Here is a 22,601-nt window from a genome sequence, read left to right on the forward strand (position 1 = left end):
GCCACCAGTCACCAGCCACCTTGCACCTATTGCACGGCACTTTAATTGAATAAATCCACCCTCCGGGGTATTTATTTTGAGCTCTCCTTGTCGCGTGATTCTTCCACCCCGTCACATTAGATAATAAAATATTGTTGATAATCTCACAAAAGGTGTTTATTTAGCATAGTAAAGCCTCTCCCCATTGACATACATTCAAAAAAATGGCCTCTTATCTCATTCCCTGCGTACCGCCAAAGCTGCAACGTCAGCATTACTCTTTAAACTTTTTTTTTTAACTGAAGGCTGCATGCTTGCCTTCCAGTGGTTTTGAACCTGCTTTACAGACTCACAGACACACCTGTTTTACACACGTCACTCAAACACAGAAACAGGAATCACATGAGTTCGGGGAAAGAGAAGCTGAAGTGTAGTTGAGCTGTTGTGTGTTTGTGTCTCTGTATTCATGCAGTAAAATGGCAGAAGCCAGAATTTCTCAGGATGAGACACTGTGTGTGGATCTCCTGAAGGATCCAGTGACCATCCAGTGTGGACACAGTTAATAAGAGCTGTATTACAGGCTTCTGGGATCAGGAGGATCAGACGAGAGTCTACAGCTGCCCTCAGTGCAGACAGACCTTCAGTTCAAGACCTGCTTTAGCTACAAACACCATGCTGGCTGAACTGGTGGAGAAACTGAAGAAGACCAAACTACCTGCTGACTGTTACGCTGGAGCTGGAGATGTGAAGTGTGACGTCTGTACTGGAAGAAAATACAAAGCCGTCAAGTCCTGTCTGATGTGTCTGGAATCTTACTGTCAAACTCATTTTAACCATCATGAGGAATTTAATTCACGTAAGCCACACAAAGTGATCGATGCCACTGAACGACTGCAGGAGATGATCTGCCAGAAACATGAGAAGCTCCTCGAGGTTTTCTGTCGCACTGATCAGAAATGTATATGTGTGCTGTGTACGATGGATGAACATAAAAACCACGACACTGTATCAGCTGCAGACCAGAGGACAGAGAAACAGGTATTTAAAACTAGCGATCAAGTTAATACTCAGTGTATAGTGATCTAATAGTTTGTTTATTTTCTGAAAGTCGCAGCATAATTACACAAAACACAGAAACACTTTCAATTTAAAGCTCTACATCTGTGTCAGTTTCACATTTATAATATGTACATCGAGTACATCGTGTGTTATGGGGAGTGTTCCTGGTTCCGGTTGATCTAATTAATGCAGCCTAACAATCCTTTAACGGATTTGAATAATAGAAGCGTTTTAATGTGTTATGTGTAAGCCAGGCTAAAGAGATGGGTCTTTAATCTAGATTTAAACTGACAGTGTGTCTGCCTCAGGTAGAGTGTTCCAGAGTTTGGGTGCTAAATAGTAATAGGATCTGCCGCCCGCAGTCGATTTTGATATTGTAGGTATTATCAAACGGCCAGAGTTTTGAGAACCAACACGGTCTCACTCCCAACTCGTCACATATTAACGCTTGGTCAGGACCCTTTGGCGTCTCTTTTTGACTCACAGGGTACCCCTTTAGTGTAATTTTTCGACGTGCAGGGTCCTCCATTGCTTTAAATAAGGAACCCTTAGCGTCAATATGCCTATGCAAAGGCTTATCGTCATGATTAAATTATATATTGGGCAATAATATTGCCATTGTTGCATATATGTTGGGGTGTGTCACAACAGTTTTATTTATATTACACTATTTACACATTTATGAGCACGTAACCCAACCCCTGCCCCTAAACCTACCATTTGTCAATAAAACACAAGATATAACAGGCAGATACAACAACCATCATAATTTATAAAAAAAAACAAAACAACAATAATATTCCAAGTCTTTCGATGCAAAACGATTGATTTGTGAGAGGAATAGACGCGATCGCCATCTCCGTCCGCCGTAAAGCTCTTCCTGTGTGCTGTCTCTGTGTGCGAATTCAAAAAATGCCACCAGAAGAAGCCTTACGTTAGCAATTGGCTCTTGTGTGTCTCGTGACCGATTGCGTCATACTGTTGTGAAATGCCATTGGCTCTTGAGTGTCTCGTGACCAATTGCGTCATGCTACGGGAGTATCATTTGAATGAGATGTGAGCGCGTTAACGGAGCGGGATCATTTTCAGCGATTTAAACCTTTATGTTTTACTCTCTTCTTCGCATAAAGATATCGTATGGCTTCAGAAGACTTGGAATGCAACACGACATGTTTGTAATGCGTTTATTCTGCTTGTTTATGGTTGTTTTTTGCAATAAATACCTGTGGCTGTACTTTTATTTGTCATATATTGTTATATATTGTTCAGAAGTGGGTAGGTTTAGGGTAGGGGTGGGGTTACATGCTCCAATGAAAGTATACATTTATATAAAATTATTCATATTTAATACAAATGCATGGAAACCATTAAATTAAGACAAACAACTGAAAACAATGGAGGACTCTGTGCGTCGAAAAATGACGCTAAAGGGGTACCTTGAGTGTCAAAAAGCTACGCCAAGGGGTCCTGACCAAGCGTCAATATATGACTAGTTGGGAGTGAGACCGTGTTGTGAGAACGAAGTGGACGTGGAGGACTATAGTGTGATAAGAGTTCGCTCAAGTACTGAGGAGCTAAGCCATTCAGGGCTTTATAAGTAGGTAACAAGATTTTAAAATCTATCCGATGTTTGATAGGGAGCCAGTGCAGTGTTGACAGAACCGGGCTAATATGGTCATACTTCCTGGTTCTAGTAAGGACTCTAGCTGCTGCATTTTGGACCAACTGTAGTTTGTTTATCAAGCGTGCAGAACAACCACCCAATACAATAGTCTAACCTTGAGGTCATAAAATAATTCAGTTAACATTTCTGCATTTGATTTTGAGAGCATAGGTCACAATTTAGATATGTTTTTGAGATGGAAAAACACAGTTTTACAGATGCTAGAAACATGACTTTCAAATGAAAGATTGCTATCAAACAGCACACCTAGGTTCCTGACTGATGAAGAAGAATTGATAGAGCAGCCATCAAGTGTTAGATAATGTTCTAGGTTATTACATGTGGGGTTTTTAGGTCCGATAATTAACACCTCTGTTTTTCCAGAATTTAGCAGTAAAAAATTACTCGTCATCCAGTTTTTTATATTGACTATGCATTCCGTTAGTTTCTCAATTTGGTGTGTTTCACCGGGCCGCGAAGAAATATGGAGCTGACTATCATCAGCATAACAGTGAAAACTAACACCATGTCTCCCAAGGGTAACATGTAAAGCGTGAAAAGTAACGGCCCTAGTACTGAGCCTTGAGGTACTCCATACTGCACTTGTAGTGTCAAATAGGCCTTACAATTCATGTGAATTCATGTACAATGATTGTAACGGATCATCAATTCTAGAGCCAACAGCAGGGGCGGACTGGCCATCTGGATGTTCTGGAGAAGTCCAGAACGGATGTCCATTCGACGGCCATCGACCTGGCTGGTTCATCATCAAAGAAAAAGTTTCAAATTAAGTGACATTGATGGCCAACAAAAGGGGCCCTAATGCAATCTATTTTTGTTTATAAGAAACCGAAACTAACATGAAGTGGGCTCATGATGGCAAGCAAAAAATGTGAAGATAAAGGCGGTTGGAAGAAGCTAAAAGAAGAAAAAAAGCGAACAGTTAGGTTACCTTTGCCCTCCTCTCTCATGTAGCATGTAGCCTATGAGCACTATAGTAAAAATCCTAGGACACCCCTAGTCCGAACATTCACTGTTATTTATCACTCCACATTATCTGTCAATTCATTCAGCAGCGATTCTAGGTTTATGTTTACCATTGCCATATTATACATTTTGCGTTATGCTTTTTTATGTAGATTTCAAGAATTTTAGGTCATATGATAGCCTAATACATTGGTTTGTAATGTTTGTAATGGTATTTATAGTGGAAATCATTAGAATTTCTGTGATGGTTTCTATTGTTTTTGTCAGCAGGGTCACCATGGGTTTTGTGATGTTATTTGCCATAAATGCGACAGGATTGCTGTAATATTGTGATAGTAGCGGCTGTTTGTAGCTGTGGTGGGCCTATTTGGGAGAAAATCCAGGGCTGTTTTTTACTCCCAGTCCGTCCCTGGCCTACAGCCATTAGTCATCAGTTCCACTTTTACTGGATTCATCTGTTCACATGATGATTTAGTGCCAGTAGTTTTCTGTGACATTCACTATCATCTGTTTGTCCTGTAGAAGCAGCTGAAGGAGACGTGTGGCACTAGTGTAAAGAAAAGACATAAATGGAAGACCCCCCCCCCCATTTACAATTTGAGTTTTATATATATATTTCTTACAGACGTGGTAATCTTCCCAGGCTAAATGTCTGAAAGTGCTTGGAGTGGGTCTTGGGCTCCTGCTTATATACTTTAATATCTGCAGGAATGGCACATCTTTTCATGTGTACACAGTGGCATGAATGATCCAGACCACTAGGGGGAGCTCTCGCTAAGGTCTGCTCAAGAACACGTAATACAGTAGTTAATGCGACGTGAGCAGATAGATAACACACAGAATTGAGATGCTCCATATGTGATTGACTTTATACTGTCATATCTTTTCTTGCAGATTTACATGCAACCAATCTCATTAAATGTGTTACACCAGAAATGACGCCGGTTCCTTTCTAAATGTGTAACATATTTTGGCGAGCCGAGCCAGGAGAGGTAGAGCAGTGTGACGAAGACTACCTCTTCATACAGAGACGATCTTAGTTATGGAGAACAGCCAGCACCTGCATGATCAAGTGAGCGCCGAACTCTGGCAATTAGACGAGGACCATCTACAAGAGGTTTGTCGTTACCTGAAATGCGATGTGTCCTCAGGTAAGCCTAGACGGTGGCTCATTAAGACAATCGAAAGCATGTTGGACGAGATGCAGGAGAACGAGGGGGAAAGTGAGGTCATTCAGGGCTTAAAAGATTTATTGTCATTCATGAATGAGGTAAAACAAGGCACCACGGATGTGGAGGTGATGGTAGAGAAACCAACTCAAGTAGGAGGGCTGGAAGAAAGGTATCTTAGCCACTCACAAAAAGAGGAAAGTGGCTGGAAGGCTGAAAAGATGATAGACAGTCACAAGCCTTTTAAATGTAACACGAGGTATGATAAGAGGATTGAACCATCTCAGAAATTGACCGAAGTGACTCTAAGAAGAGAATTCAAGATATGGGGACAGATAGGAGAAAGTGGACAAAAAGAAAAATTGTCCTACCCTAGTCTAATTCGCCAAATGGAAGTGGGATTAGAAAAGGGCCACTCGGAGGCTGAAATAGTAGAGGCAGTGGTCAGGGCTGTCACTCCAGGATTACCCCTGAGAGATATGTTGGAGATTAAGCGTGGTCTGACGCTCCAGTCATTATACACCATCTTAAAGGGCCACTACAAAGTTGACAGTACCACTGCTCTGTACCACCAGCTCATAAACATATCCCAAGAACCCAGAGAGCCAGTTCAGAATTTTATCTTCAGAGCAATTGAATTGAAAGAGAAATTACTATGGAAAGCAGAGGATGGCGATGATGACCGCTATAGTAGAGAGACCATCCAGCGTAAGTTTCTGCGTTCCATTGAGACTGGACTAATAAGTGACTCTCTGAAATTCCAGATACAGCCATATCTCAGTAACGTCAGGACAACGGATGAAGAGCTGATCGAAGTGGTGAATGAGGCTGCTAAGCTGGACGGTGAGAGGCAGGAGAAACTGAAAAGGCTCCATGCCGGTAAACCTCCCCGCATACATGAGTTTCACACTGACCCACGAACTGAGTACTCACCTGCCCTGACTGTGCAGCCAGCAAAAGAGCCTAGTATGGCTATGGCCATTAAAACTGTAAAAGGAAGGGAATCTAAAGAATGCCATAAGGTCAGTAATGAGGTTCCAGACCCTCAAAAGCTCATGGAGGAGCTGAGAGCTGAAATGAGACAGATGATTACAGCGGCAATGGAGGCAAATAATAAGACTTCTTCACCCCGGAACAGAGAAGAACGGCAGCGAGGCTGTAAGAAGTGTAGGGAAGAGCAAGTAGGTGAAAACTGTCAACATTGCTTCAAATGTGGGCAAGCAGGCCATTTCTCTCGTGGATGCAGAGTACAGAGCTCACAGTCGGGAAACGACCAAGGACTGCTGAGATGGGGCCATCAGTAGTCCTGCCTGAAGTGTCCCATTCCTTGTCACCTATAATTGCTGGAAACTGCACACAAAATAATCAGCCATCTCAGTGGGCTGCGTCAAATACCCGTGCATTTGATTCAACCTCAGTGAAAGCTACTACCAATCTCTGTACAGTGAAGTATCTCCCACCTCGACATGAATCACAGCTCATTAAACTGATTGGGAAGCGCTGCTTGGTCAACTGCCGCCTGAATGGTCAGCCGATGGAGGCGCTGTGGGATACAGGGGCGCAGGCTAGCATTGTGAACGATGCTTGGCGACGACAACACCTCCCAGATACTGTCATTCAGCCCCTAGAAGAGTTGTTAGGAGAGGCAACACTGACTGGTCTGGCAGCAAACAACACGGAAATTCCATTCATCGGGTGGGTAGAGATTAATTTCCAGCTGGATGGAGGACCCTTCCCAGCGCCATTGTTAAAAGTACCCATGTTAGTGTCCAGTGATCCAACAGTAGCCGAGGACCCAATTATTGGGTACAACGTGATCGAAGAGATAGTGAAACAGATGGAAGACACGCCCGGGCATAGAGAGAAGAAAATGCTACACACTATGAGTTCTGCATTCTCGATCACCCGCAGTGAGGCACACACACTGATGAAATTGATCCGGAGTAAGGAGCAAGAGATAACGGTGGGGGTGGTGAAAATCGGGAGGAAACAGGTGTACTTGCCTGCGAATCAGGTTACCACCGTAATGGTCCGTGCTCATGTCGGGTCTCAGTATCAGGGCCAAGAACTGCTCTTCTCACCCAGTGAGGTAAGCCTGGTTCAAGATTTAGAGTTGAGTGAATCAGTAGTGAAGATTCCTGCAAGACACATAAAGTATATACCAATATCAATTGTAAATGCAGCAAAACACAACATCACCCTGCAGAGAAACCACATTTTGGGTCATTTACAGTCTGTGAAAACAGTTTATCCTGTGGCAGTCTACCCCACTGGACCTGAGAACACTCCAGCAGAGAGAGCTCAAATGTGTGAGGCGGCCCCTGAACTGACCACTGATAATTCAAGTTGCAAATCACCGCCGTCTGCATGGGATCCCCCTGTGAATCTGGACCATCTTACAAGGGCTCAGCAGGAAGCTGTGAGAAAAGTGCTGAGAGATGAGAGTCAAGCTTTTGCCTACAACGATGACGACATTGGTAGCATTCCATCTTTGAAGATGCACATCACACTTCATGACACAAGGCCGGTGCAGAAAACTTATATGTCAGTCCCAAAGCCCTTGCATGATGAGGTCAAAGAGTACTTGCAAGACTTGTTAAATAAAGGTTGGGTGACTCCATCCAGGTCAGCATATTCGTCTCCAGTAGTCTGTGTGAGAAAAAAAGATGGCAGTCTTCGGTTATGCTGTGACTACAGGGAGTTAAACCAGAAGTCAGTGCCTGACCGCCACCCAATCCCTAAGATACAAGACATGCTGGACGCATTGAGTGGAAGCACGTGGTTTTCTGTCTTGGACCAGGGGAAGGCCTACCACCAAGGCTTCCTAGATGAGGAGAGCCAGCCGCTGTCAGCTTTCATAACCCCATGGGGGCTATACCAATGGAAACGCATTCCATTTGGGTTGAGTTCGGCACCAGCCGAGTTCCAACGAAGTATGGAAAGCTGCTTGTTAGGCCTCAGGGACACAATATGCCAACCCTACCTGGATGACAACTTGGTCCATAGCAGCAGTTTTGAAGATCATTTGGCTCATGTGCGCTTGGTGCTCCAGCGCTACAAAGAGCATGGTGTAAAGCTCAACCCCAAAAAATGTGAGCTCTTTAAACGCAAAGTGAGGTTTCTGGGGAAAATGGTGTCTGGTGAAGGTTATACGATGGACCCAGCGGAGATTGCCCCAGTGCAGGCCTTGAAGGAAAGGATGTTGTCCACAGTTGGTGACCTAAGGAAGATGTTAGGATTCCTGTCCTATTACCGTTCTTATATCCCCAACTTTTCACGCATCGCCCAGCCACTTTACCAGCTACTGACAGCGAGGGAAAAGGGTTCAAGTGGATCAGAAATGGTCAGGATGAAAGAAAATTCCACCCGGAAGAGGAAAGAAGGCAATTTGGTGTCACGGACACCCATTGAGTGGACACAGACCCATCAGGCAATACTTAGCAACCTGATAGATCACCTCGCAAAACCGCCAATCCTGGGTTTCCCAGATTTTACTCAGTCCTTCGTGCTACACTGCGATGCATCCCAGGAAGGATTGGGTGCAGTATTGTATCAACGCCAGAATGGGAAGATGGTAGTGATAGCTTACGGGTCCAGAACACTGAGCGCCCCAGAGAAAAATTATCACATGCATTCTGGGAAGCTTGAATTTCTGGCGTTGAAGTGGGCTGTTTGCGAGTGTTTCCGTCATTACTTGTACTACGCACCATCCTTTGTTGTCTACACTGATAACAATCCTCTTACATATGTGCTCACCACCGCCAAACTGAATGCCACTGGGCACAGATGGGTTGCGCAGCTCGCCGACTTTAACTTTTCCATAAAATACCGGCCGGGTAAAAGTAATGCTGATGCGGACGGTCTGTCACGCATGCCGTTGGACATCGACAAGTTTATGGAGCAGTGCACAGAACAAATGCAGCTAGACGTCCTGCGAGCTTCGGTGGAGGGAGTGATGGTGGAGTGTGAAAATCCCTCACAAGGAACAGGGTTGTTTCACTTAAATGCCTTGAGTCTCGTGAGAGAGAGTGACCAGGGTGACCTGGGTCCACCACTGACCCCAGCCCAGATTCGAAAAGCTCAAGAGAATGACAGTATTATTGGGGAAGTCCTGAAATACAAGGAAAAAGATCAACGGCCAAGTAGAGGGGCAGTGAAAGCGGAACATCCTGATGTGGCAACGCTGTTGAAACAATGGTCCAAACTTTGTGTGGGTGAAGACGGAGTACTGTGTAGGAAAACCAGGCAAAGGGAACAGTTGCTCTTGCCGAAGTCTTACCACTCCCTGATTCTAACTGAACTACACCAAAAGATGGGTCATCTGGGTGTGGAGAGAACCCTTTGCCTCATTCGAGAGCGCTTCTACTGGCCAAGAATGCAGAAGGATGTAGAGCACTTTGTCACCAAGGTATGTGAATGTCTGAAAAAGAAACAGCCAGTCAGACAAACTCGAGCACCTTTAACCCCAATTCACACCACACATCCATTCGAAATGGTCTCGATAGACTTCCTTCATTTGGACACCTGCAAGCAAGGTTTCGAATATATTCTCGTGGTGATGGATCACTTTACTAGATTCGCACAGGCTTATGCAACCAAAGATAAATCTGCAAAGACAGTTGCAGAGAAGCTTTTCAATGACTTTGCTTTAAAGTTCGGCTTTCCCTGTAAAATCCATCATGACATGGGCAAAGAATTTGACAATAAATTGCTGAGAAAACTGAAAGAACTGTGTGGGATCTGCGGGTCTCACACAACTCCCTACCATCCACAAGGCAATGGACAAGTGGAGCGATTCAATCGCACGCTATTGTCCATGCTCCGGACACTCGCGGACGAGGAGAAAGCAGACTGGAAGAATTCTTTGGCCAAAGTGGTTCACGCCTACAATTGCACAAGGAGTGAAGCCACAGGATTTTCCCCGTACTACTTGTTGTATGGAAGATCTCCTCGTTTACCAATTGACATTCTCTTCAACCTGAAGACAGATGAAGTGTGTGGCACTTACCAGGACTATGTGTCTCGTTGGAAGGAAAGGATGAGTGAGGCGTACCGAATTGCATCAACGGCCGCTTCAAAACTAGCCGCCCGTGGGAAAGCTCACTACGATCAGAAGATTCAGGGGAGAGATCTTCAGCCTGGTGACAGAGTCCTAATCCGCAATTTGACACCTAGAGGAGGTACAGGGAAGATACGGTCATATTGGGAAGATCAGGTGCATGTGGTCAAGGAGAGGAAACACACTGAAAGTCCTGTATATGAGGTGAGACCTGAAAGCGGAAAGGGGAAAAGCCGTGTCATTCACCGAAATCTTCTCCTGCCGTGTGACTTTCTACCCCTTGAAATAGAGAAACCTGACCAACTTCGCTCACAACACACTCGGAACACATCCAAAGGGGATAAGACAAACACAGACAAAAGAAGGTTTCCAGTAAATTCCGATAGCGACTCGGAGGAAGAGTATGTACTAACCTGTCAGTGGCAAGAGGAGGATTGCATGCCTCTCAACCCAAGAGCACCACCTTTCAAGCCTCGAGAGAACCTTCAGAGCGAAGAGGATTTGCCCCTTCAGAGCGAAGAGGATTTGCCCCTTCAAAATGGTGCGGTAAGAGAGGCTGGTCACAGCTCAAATAATGACATTGACAGTGACAATGCTGTGTCAGACAGTGAGTTTAAGATGGACTCTCCTAAACCTGTGAGACTTTATCCAAAGAGACAGAGACAGAAATCAGTGGTATTCACATATGATACTTTAGGCCAACCTTCTCTGGTTCAAAGGGACTGCTCGGTAGATTTGAAACAGTTACCTGCCTCTCCCGTTCAGTTGTGGAGACCGTGGAGCATAGTGGAGAGTTGTTAAAGACTCCTGTAAGAAGCTATTGAATGTGTTTCAAGCTATGGTTGAAATGTCAGGAGACATTTAGTTTTGTTGGGGAGTGTGTGGCACTAGTGTAAAGAAAAGACATAAATGGAAGACCCCCATTTACAATTTGAGTTTTATATATATATTTCTTACAGACGTGGTAATCTTCCCAGGCTAAATGTCTGAAAGTGCTTGGAGTGGGTCTTGGGCTCCTGCTTATATACTTTAATATCTGCAGGAATGGCACATCTTTTCATGTGTACACAGTGGCATGAATGATCCAGACCACTAGGGGGAGCTCTCGCTAAGGTCTGCTCAAGAACACGTAATACAGTAGTTAATGCGACGTGAGCAGATAGATAACACACAGAATTGAGATGCTCCATATGTGATTGACTTTATACTGTCATATCTTTTCTTGCAGATTTACATGCAACCAATCTCATTAAATGTGTTACACCAGAAATGACGCCGGTTCCTTTCTAAATGTGTAACAGACGCAGAAGACGTTCCAGCAGAGAATCCAGCAGAGAGAAAAAGATCTTCAGCAGCTGAGAGAGGCTGTGGAGTCTCATAAGGTGAGTCTGGAGAAGAAGAGAATTTTGTCAGTCTCAGTTCAGACTCACTGAAGCCTGAATCACCGTGTGTCCTAACAGCGCTCTGCACAGACAGCAGTGGAGGACAGTGAGAGGATCTTTACTGAGCTCATCCGCTCCATTGAGAGAAGCCGCTTTGAGCTGATACGGCTGATCAGAGATCAGGAAAAGCAAGCAGTGAGTCCAGCTGAAGAACGACTGGAGCGACTGGAGCAGGAGATCAATGATCTGAGGAGGAGAGACGCTGAGCTGGAGCAGCTTTCACACACACAGGATCACATCCAGTTCCTGCAGGTAACAGAGATCTAGAAGAACAGGATCATAGTGGACTTGAGCCAGATTCTGCTGTGACACGGGACTCACAGAGAAACATTTCATGAGTGTCTTTTGAAAAAGACGCCAGCTTTTAGCTCTGAAAATCTCTTAGGAATCATTTCTCTGTGCTCTTTCTTCGGGAAGATATATTTAGCTGTCAAACACCACTAGTGCCATCAACAGTTCAAAACTTCACTACCTTTTTTAATTTTTACCCCATTTTATCCCCTGATTTTTTATGTAATGGTGAAATCAGTAAACGTTTACCACTAGTAGCCTACCAATTCTGTTTTTGCTCTCTCTCTCTTTTTTTTTTTTTTTTTTGGCCAATTTATGTTTTTGGTCGCAATTGCATTCAATAAAAATACTTAGAAAGTGCATATCCAGTAAAATAATGTATGTATTTAAATCTAATCTAGGCTACTGGTGAAATCAGGTATTATGGGGACTAGCAAATATTCAGCCCAATAAATATTATATTTAGTATCCATATAGTAGTTTAATACTACCCTTCATTGAAGCTGTAGTCTAGAAACATTCATATTGTCCTGCACACTGAACACGGAAATATAAACAAGATGTTTGATCGTTTTTGCAGCCACATCTCTCTCACTCATTTCAGAAACCAACGAGTTGAAATGTCAGTAGACATGTAGGTCATGAATGAATGATTGGGAGAAATTACTTGGAAATATTAAATATTATTACCCTGTCTGTCGCTCAAATAGGACTCATGTCAGAAGTTTTCTTTCCATTTAAATCACTTGTATAAGCAGCGTCCACGTGTTGAGATGATGAATTTTGATTTGTGTTTTCTGTAGAGTTTCCAGTCTCTCTCAGCACCTCCTGAATCTACAGACAATCTCATCAGTTCTCTCTTCTCTTTTGATGGCCTGACAGAATCTGCTCATCAGCTGAGAGACAAACTGGAGGATTTCTGCAAAGAGGAGCTCAAGAAGATCTCAGACAGAGGTAAAGTCCTGGAGATTCATCTGCTCTCAGAAACCAGTCCATCATCATCTCATATCATGGAGAACATCATATTAGAAATGTCTTAGGAATGAATGCAGGATCATGAGAATCACATGTTCATGTCTGTTGATTTCCACAGTCACATTCACCAACAATGATCTCTGGACCAGGAATGACTTCCTACAATGTAAGTCAGTAAGAAAACAAGCAGAAAAACTCACTGAGTGTGTTCATGTTCTTCCTGTAGAAGGTGAAAGAAGAGTTTTATAATTGATGATGTAAATGTTGATATCTGGTCATCTGTACTGAGACACTGATGATACACTGAACATGAAGAGTTCAGCTACATGAAAAGGTCAAACAGGTTCATAATTCCAGATTCTGATGTGTTTTCTCTCCATCAGATTCCCATCAGCTCACTCTGGATCTGAACACAGTGAATAAACGCCTACGTCTGTCTGAGAACAACAGAGTGATTACTTACACTGACACAGTCCAGCCGTATCCTGATCATCCAGACAGATTTGATCATTATCTTCAGGTGTTGTGTAGAGAGAGTGTGTGTGGACGCTGTTACTGGGAGCTGGAGTGGAGTGGAGATGAACATGGTGTGCGTATATCAGTGTCATATAAGAGCATCAGCAGGAAGGGAGGTAATGAGTGTTTGTTTGGACATAACAATCAGTCCTGGAGTTTGCACTTCAATCCCCCCAGATACTTATTCAGACACAATAACGTGGTGACTGTTCTCCCTGTAAAGTCCATCAGCAGTAGAATAGGAGTGTTTGTGGATCACAGTGCAGGAACTCTGTCCTTCTACAGCGTCTCTGACACAATGAGCCTCATCCACACAGTCCAGACCACATTCACTCAGCCGCTCTATCCTGGGTTTTTGGTTTCTAGGAGATAATCAGTGAAACTATGTTGATGAATCAGAATAGACTGATGAGAGATTCTACCCATAATGCTTTGAGATGCATGATAATCTGTAACAGTGAGATGTTATAGAGTCTCTTCTTTTCTCTTAATAACATTAATACTGCAGATAAAATTCTGTCACTGAAATAACATGTCTGAATAAATGTAATAAATCATCATATATACAGTAAGATCAGTGTGTGTGTGTGTGAGTCCTGCTTAGTGACGATGTGTTTCTGTGCTTTTCTCAACCTCTGTTTGTGTTGATTGAAATCAATCATTTAGTTTTTAATGTAGCTCCGGCCCTTTTCAGTGTTTTTTTTTTTTTTGTCTTCCAGTGTCATGAGCCGCTGTTTTTATTTTCATGCATTTAGTTGTTAACTATGAAACGCATGTTTATTTGTGTGTGTGTGTGTGTGTTCCTTCATTAGTTGCCTCACAGTCTGGGGTGGCAGGTCAGCTGACATAGCAGCAGAGCTGGGTAGTAACTGATTACATGGGGGGGGGGGCCTCTCAAACAATTAAACCATGTATAAAACAAATAATTGTATTAACTTTGAACATCGAATGAAGCGATTCTTTTCTGTTTAATACAGATGATGCTGAGTCATTAATACATTAGTCTTGAAAAAAAAAAAAAAGATGATAACCAATAGGCCTATATTTTTCCACGAGTCCACTATTTAGTGATTTTAACGTTACCTAGACTGTTTGGTAACTTGTTTAATACCGTAACTTGTTGGAGAGTAAGTCACCCACTACAACTAACACAGCGATAAGCCTGTGAACTGATATTAGGCTAATATTGTAGACCCACTGTTTTGCTCAATATGATATTAAGTGGCAAATCAGTGGGATTGCTGCAGTTCAATATCTAAGTAGAGGATAATAACAATAATTTAATAATTATAATATAAGCATGATGAACCTATGAACCTAAATCATATTTAAACAACTATTGTTTTGTGTTGTTGGCTAGATAAAATGACAAAGAAAAGAAAAACGGTCATAACATAATTCTTCAGTGCACCAAAACACCAAGTATGTACAAAAAGTCCCCATATTAAGGCAATTTGGCCTTAAGGCAAAACATCTTTGTGTCCTCTTCAAAAATTGCACTTTATGTATATTGTCCCTACTTTTAGATGATATTTACGCCCGTGCTAAACACTGGTGATGCGTAGCTGTGAAACACTGTCTTCATCATATCCAATGGCCTTCAGTAATTGATGATTCTGGAAGTCTGGACAAAAATATTTCAAACCTGGAAGACTTTGTGTCACAAATCCGGCCTATGAACTTCCGTTCACTCACCACCAGAGGTCACTCGCTCACCACATTGACTCTTGCACTACACTAACTGTTGCATGTCACCCCCAGACTACAATTCCCATCATCCATTGCACTGACTACACACACACAGCTGATTGCACTGATCACACAGCTGATTCCCATCACACACTTTAATTTATTGAGATGCACTTGTACATGCTCAGGGTAAGTATTGTATGTACATTGAGTACTGCTGTTCAGTTGGCTCGTTTGGGGCAAAATTTATTTTTATTTGATACATTTGTATTTTTAAATACATATATCTTTTTATTTTATTAGAATGAATTTGTCTTTCATCAGATTTACCAAATGTTATAACTTCTATTCGTGCTGGTCAATAATGAACAATAGGTCAAAAACTTGGGTGCTGCAAATATTTGAGTTGCTCCTCCCCTTTGACTTGCCCCTCCCCTTTGTGTGGCCCCTCCCCTAATCTCACTCCAAACTTTCGCTATAACTTGAGAGCCCTGCGTAAGCCACACGACGTGATCGATGCCACTGGACGACTGCAGGAGATGATCTGCCAGAAACATGAGAAGATCCTAGAGGTTTTCTGTCGCACTGACCAGAAATCTATATGTGTGCTGTGTATGATGGACGAACATAAAAACCATGACACTGTATCAGAAATATATCTATAGAAAGCTTGACATGTCTGCTCTTAAATGAAGTAAGTCTTACCGAAAACAAATATTTAAGTATAAATACTTTTCAGTTTTGGAAGAACACGCTGTGAGGAATAAGCCTTGTATTTACCCCCAGAAGACACGCTGAGAGGAAAAAGCTTTGTTTACCTCACAAACCGAACGCGAGCGCAGCTGGAGCCGGCGGAGGAGGAGATATTTTATACAGAGTAAGTAATGTTTCTTATTGGCATTCGATAATGTGTTGTTGTGACAAAGTTGAACGCATTTACTAGTTGAACTTTTCCCAAACTATAACTCCAGAATAAAATGTGTTAAATCGAATGCAACATTTTGAAATATGATAGGCAACCTTTCATTGCATTTAAATGTTGCACGACGTGAGGATAGTTATATGTTCTATAAACAATGATATAAAAGTAATGTCTAAGAAAGTTTAGACCAATCTTTACTGTGAAGTAGCCTACTCTGTTTGCAAATACCTGCTCAAACATGTTTATAATAAGCTTAACAATAATAATTTAGTTTCTCAGTTATAAAATGTTGTTTTTGTATTGTATGATAATACATGCAAAGCATGTGTGCATCTGTTATAAAATCACGTGGGCAATATTGGTGATTGCTAATGTAATAATATAGTTGCTCCTGATAAGCCTATCAACATGCTCACTAATTTATTTATTAATTTTAGTGGGGGCTTTATTTATTTTGAATAGTAACAATATGTAGGCCTATATATTATAATAAATATAATGTACTGTTTTTGCTGTACTTTGGATCAAATAAATGCAGGCTTGGTGAGCTGAAGACACTTCTTACGTTTTTCGGTTTTTTTTTTACTAAAGGCTGCAGGCTTGCCTTCCAGTGGCACTGAACCTGCTTTACACACGTCACTCAAACACAGAACCAGGAATCACATGAGTTCGGGGAAAGAGGAACTGAAGTGCAGTCGAGCTGTTGTGTGTTTGTGTCTCTGTATTCATGCAGTAAAATGGCAGAAGCCAGGTTTTCTCAGGATGAGTTCACATGTCCACTGTGTGTGGATCTCCTGAAGGATCCAGTGACCATCCAGTGTGGACACAGTTACTGTAAGAGCTGTATTACAGGCTTCTGGGATCAGGAGGATCAGACGAGAGTCTACAGCTGCCCTCAGTGCAGACAGACCATCAGTCCAAGACCTGCTTTAGCTACAAACACCATGCTGACTAAACTGGTGGAGAAACTGAAGAAGACCAAACTACCTGCTGACTGTGACGCAGGAGATGTGCAATGTGACGTCTGTACTGGAAGAAAATCCAAAGCCGTCAAGTCCTGTCTGGTGTGTCAGGAATCTTACTGTCAAACTCATTTTGACCATCATGAGGAATTTAATTCACGTAAGCCACACAAAGTGATCGATGCCACTGGACGACTGCAGGAGATGATCTGCCAGAAACATGAGAAGCTCCTCGAGGTTTTCTGTCTCACTGACCAGAAATGTATATGTGTGCTGTGTATGATGGATGAACATAAAAACCACGACACTGTATCAGCTGCAGACCAGAGGACAGAGAAACAGGTATTTAAAACTAGCGATCAAGTTAATACTAAGTGTAATGATCCAACAGTTCCTTTATTTTCTGTGTAGAGCCACAGATTAATGATGCAGAAACACTTTCAGTTTGAAACTCTACGTCTGTGCCAGTTTCACTTTTATAATACGCTTGTAGTGTGAAACAGGCTTTAATCTTGATGTTAATTCATGTACGATGGTAGCAAATGATCATCACTTTAGGAGTTTGAATCTACAGCCATCAGCTCCAATTTTACTGGACTCATCTGTTCGCATGATGATTTAGTGCCAGTAGTTTTCTTACTATCATCTGTTTGTCCTGCAGAAGCAGCTGGAGGAGAAGCAGATGACGTTCCAGCAGAGAATCCAGCAGAGAGAGAAAGATCTTCATCAGCTGAGAGAGGCTGTGGAGGCTCATAAGGTGAGTCTGGAGAAGAAGAGAAGTTTGTCTCCGTCTCAGTTCAGACTCACTGAAGCCTGAATCACTGTGTGTCCTAACAGCGCTCTGCACAGACAGCAGTGGAGGACAGTGAGAGGATCTTTACTGAGCTCATCCGCTCCATTGAGAGAAGCCGCTCTGAGCGGATACAGCTGATCAGAGATCAGGAAAAGCAAGCAGTGAGTCCAGCTGAAGAACAACTGGAGCGACTGGAGCAGGAGATCAATGATCTGAGGAGGAGAGACGCTGAGCTGGAGCAGCTTTCACACACACAGGATCACATCCAGTTCCTGCAGGTAACAGAGATCTAGAAGAACAGGGTCATAGTGGACTTGAGCAGATCCTGCTGTGACACGAGACTCACAGAGAAACATTTCATGAGTGTATTATTATATAATCATCAGTCAGACTCTCATCTCATCATCTTCTTTTGATAGAGATGCCGCTTACAAATGGCTTTCAGCTGTGAAAATCTCTTAGGAATCATTTCTCTGAGCTCTTTCTTCAGGAAGATATATTTAGCTGTCATACACCACTAGCACCACCAACAGTTCAAAACTTCACTAACATATAAACTTTATACCTAATTTGTCCTTCTGATTTATTACGTCATGGTGAAATCAGTGAACATGATAGTTCCAATTCTGAGTAACGTTAACCAAAATTGGATCAGGTGATTCTCAAACCTGATAAAATGTATTTATATGTGCCTGTAGATACTGATGAATGAAGACCCCAAACATTGAGGCAATATATTAGAAATCAGTCCCCATCAGGACTTTTTTTTTTTTTTTGGCCTAAAATGACTGAAATGGCCTTAAATGAATTGTATTATGTACAGGTATTATGGGGACTAGCAAATATTCGGCCCAATATACATTACATTCTGTATCCATATAGTAGTTTAATAGTAGCCTTCATTGAAGCTCTACTCAAATGGCTCTCATGTCAGAAATTTTCTTTCCATTTAAATCACTTGTATAAACGGCGACCACATGTGGAGCTGATGAATTTTGATTTGTGTTTTCTGTAGAGTTTCCAGTCTCTCTCAGCACCTCCTGAATCTACAGACGTAAATGACAATCCCATCATTTATCTCATCTCTTTTGATGACCTGAGAGAATCTTTCCATCAGCTGAGAGACAAACTGGAGGATTTCTGCAAAGAGGAGCTCAAGAAGATCTCAGACAGAGGTAAAGTCCTGGAGATTCATCTGCTCTCAGAAACGAGTCCATCATCATCTCATATCATGGAGAACATCACATTAGAAATGTCTTAGGAATGAATGCAGGATCATAAGAATCACATGTTCATGTCTGTTGATTTCCACAGTCACATTCACCAACAGTGTTCCCAGGACCAGGAACGGCTTCCTACAATGTAAGTCAGTAAGAAAACAAGCAGAAAAATTCACTGAGTGTGTTCATGTTCTTCTGTAGAAGGTGAAAGAAGAGTTTTATAACTGATGATGTAAATTATGATTTGCACAGGATATCTGGTCATATGTACTGAGACACTGATGATACACTAAACACGACGAGTTCAGCTACATGAAAATATTAAACAGATTCATAATTCCTGATTCTGATGTGTTTTATCTCCATCAGATTCCCATCAGCTCACTCTGGATCTGAACACAGTGAACCTCTTTTTGTCTGAGAGCAACAGAGTGATTATTAACACTGGCACAGTCCAGTCGTATCCTGATCCTGATCATCCAGACAGATTTGATGGTTGGCATCAGGTGTTGTGTAGAGAGAGTGTGTGTGGACGTTGTTACTGGGAGCTGGAGTGGAGTGGACGTGTGTATATATCAGTGTCATATAAGAGCATCAGCAGGAAGGGAGGTGATGAGTGTTTGTTTGGATATAATGATCAGTCCTGGTGTTTGGACTGCTCTCCCTCCAGCTACTCATTTGGACACAATCGCATATGGACTGGTGTCTCTGTAGAGTCCATCAGCAGTAGAATAGGAGTGTTTGTGGATCACGGTGCAGGAACTCTGTCCTTCTACAGCGTCTCTGACACAATGAGCCTCATCCACACAGTCCAGACCACATTCACTCAGGAGCTCTATCCGGGGTTTAATGTTTGGTCTGGATCAGTGAAACTAATTTGATGAATCAGAATAGACTGACAAGAGATTCTACTCATAATGCTTTGAGCCAAGGTTATTTTCGTAAAAGAAGACTAAAACTATTACGAAAACGATTGATGAAAAAACAATTTCGTAAACTGAAATAAAATAAAATAAAAATGCCAAAATAATTGAAAAACTTAACGAAACTAAACGAAACTAACAACAGTTATTGAAAAACTGAAATAAATCAAAATTATAAAAATAAATAATCGTTTTCGTAATCTCTCACCCCTTGGCTGAAAAATATATGAGCTGTGTGGCGGTTTAGGGAAATACCTGTAAATGGCGCATCAGAGACGCAAAGTAAAGCAGAGTCCTGCACGGGTCCTGTTTGGTAAACGTTCACCAGCATAACTTAACAGAACACCAATTCTGTTATGCATTCTAAGTTGGTGCTTTGAAGAAAAACAGACTCGCAGCGCAACATGATAATTAACAGAAAAATAACGCGCATCCTTTGCAATAGCCTAACTTTTGCCCAGTGTTGGGCAGTAACTAGTTACTAGTAACTTAATTACTGTAATATTATTACTTTTTGCAGTAACTAGTAGTGTAACTAATTACTAATAAGATTTCAGTAATAATATTACAGTTACTTTCCATAAAACAGCTTAGTTACTTAGTTACTTTTGATGCCTCAACCCCGCTGATTTAAAATCCAACAATCAAATAATTCCTAGATTTATTTTCATAATTTTCATGACTTCAATAGAAATATTGCATTATATTGATTTTGTCAGGAAAAAAGATGATCTGAACACTGATGTGTAAGTTGCGACTTTACTTTACTCTGGCATTACATACCTCTGATCTGCATGTGGCACATTACACTACTATAATTAAAAATCTTTTGAGGAAAATTAAACAGTTTCTTACAAACTTATGTGATAAAATACATAATGAAATATAATCATATATGTGTAACGGAGAAATTCCAATTCAAGCTACACATGACAATTAATGAGATTAATACCACACTTCTTCTTGAATGCCACTGTTAATCAGGCAGAAATATGTTGTTAGTAACATTCTAGAAGAATTTTATCTGGAAGATACACAGTTACAACTTCTGTGGGGCGTGAAGAAAAAGTAATGTAACTAGTAGTGTAACTAATTACTGTTGCCAGAAAGTAATAAGTAAAGTAACAATATTACTTTTGAAAGGAGTAACTAGTAATGAGTAATATATTACATTATTTGAGTAACTAGCCCAACACTGCTTTTGTGTAGCATCTTGTGATCGCTCTGGCTTTCGAACAAATGTGCATAGGTTAAATCACATCATACACACGCTTATAATTCTTCATAAATTAAAAACATATTCAAATATGAGCCTTTACTGTTAAATGCGATTGCCGTCATTATTGAATTTCATTAGCCCCAGTTATGAATTATGCGCAGCTGTTCACGGAAAAGTGAACAAGACACGACAGTTACAATAACATAATTATGGTTAAATAAGAAAAAAGACATCTAATATATCCAAATTAGGCTACATTTATTTTGATATTAAATATCTCAACACACATCATTAGATATGATATTAAGCGCAACTTGTGTAGATTAAAAAGGCTTGACTGCTTCCTTTGGTGTATATTTGTATACTTTTACCATCTAATCAATCTCAGCATGCATTCATTTTGTGTCGCTAGACTACGTCTTTCTTTGACCTGCGCTCTGGAAGTGATCTGTTAATTCTGCTAAACTTTAATTAAAACTGAAACTAAACTATATAAAAAATAAATAAAAATGTATTCACAAAATAAAAACTAAACTAAAACTAACAAAAACATATTCATGAAACTAATAAAAACTAAACTGAATTTTATAGCAAATTTGAAAACGATATTAAAATTAAAAAATTCAAAACTATAATAACCTTGCTTTGAGCTGCATGATAAATCAGTAACAGTGAGATGTTATAGAGTCTCTTCTCTTCATTACATTAAAACTGCAGCTGAACTCAGAATAACGTCAGAATAAGTGTGTGTGTGTGTGTGTGTGAGTGAGTCATACTGAGTGACAATGTATATCTGTGCTTTTCTCAGCCTTTTATTTTTTCACTGAGTTTAGTGTATTATCACATCAATCATTTGTATTATTACTATCAAAATTAAAGTCAAATGATCACGATCAATAAATAATTTTCGTTGCCTCTTTCAGTGTTTTGTGTTCTTCTGTCTCTTGGTGTCACAAGCTGCTGTTTTTATTGTCATGCATTTAATTGTTAACTATGTCCCAAATGCCCCAACAAGGATACTAATACCAGTCATTTTTTACATTTAGGGTTAGTGGAAAGGTTTGTGTAAGGGGATAGAAAATATAGTTTGTACAGTATAAAAACCATTAATTCTATGTAATTTCTCCACAAAACATGGAAACCCAACATGTGTGTGTTCAGTAGTTCAGTAGTCACCTCATGGCTGGAGTAGCAGGTCAGCTGACCTATTAGCAGTACTGGGTTGTGACTGGTGACATGTAATCTGGATTACGTAATTAGATTCCAAAAATTTGGTACATTTACATTTATTAATTTGGCAGATGCTTTTATCCAAAGCGGCTTACAGTTGAGGAAAACAAGCGATTCATCATAAGATGGCAATGAACACGAGAAGTGCCCCGTTATACAAGTTTTCAGTCATCGTTCAAAACAATAAAAGCTAGGACAGGAAGATATTAAAGGAAAGTAATAGCATAGAAAAAGTGAAAGAGATGAGTTTTCAGTTGTCTCTTGAAGATTGTGAGGGATCCGACTCTCCGGATGGAGTTTGGTAGATCGTTCCACCAACAGGGTACGGTGACAGAAAACGTCCTGGAGAGTGATTTTGTGCCTCTCTGCGATGGGACCACGAGCCACCGTTCATTTACCAACCTCAGGCTTCTGGAGGGGATGTAGACGCATAAGTGCAGCAGAAATAGCTTGTAGGAGATGTGAGGGGATTGGGTCTAGAGAGGACAGGGTGGCTGCAGAGG

At 41.3% G+C, this 22,601-nt stretch overlaps 1 pseudogene; it reads left to right on the forward strand.

Annotated features, from left to right (window-relative positions):
• Nucleotides 1–455: 455 nt before the first annotated feature.
• On the forward strand, nt 456–21,779 carry LOC131532808 (E3 ubiquitin/ISG15 ligase TRIM25-like; annotated as a pseudogene).
• The last annotated feature ends 822 nt before the right edge of the window (nt 21,780–22,601 follow it).

This window comes from Onychostoma macrolepis, chromosome 24 (genome assembly GCF_012432095.1).
Source record: "Onychostoma macrolepis isolate SWU-2019 chromosome 24, ASM1243209v1, whole genome shotgun sequence".
Classification (NCBI taxonomy): Eukaryota; Metazoa; Chordata; class Actinopteri; order Cypriniformes; family Cyprinidae; genus Onychostoma; species Onychostoma macrolepis.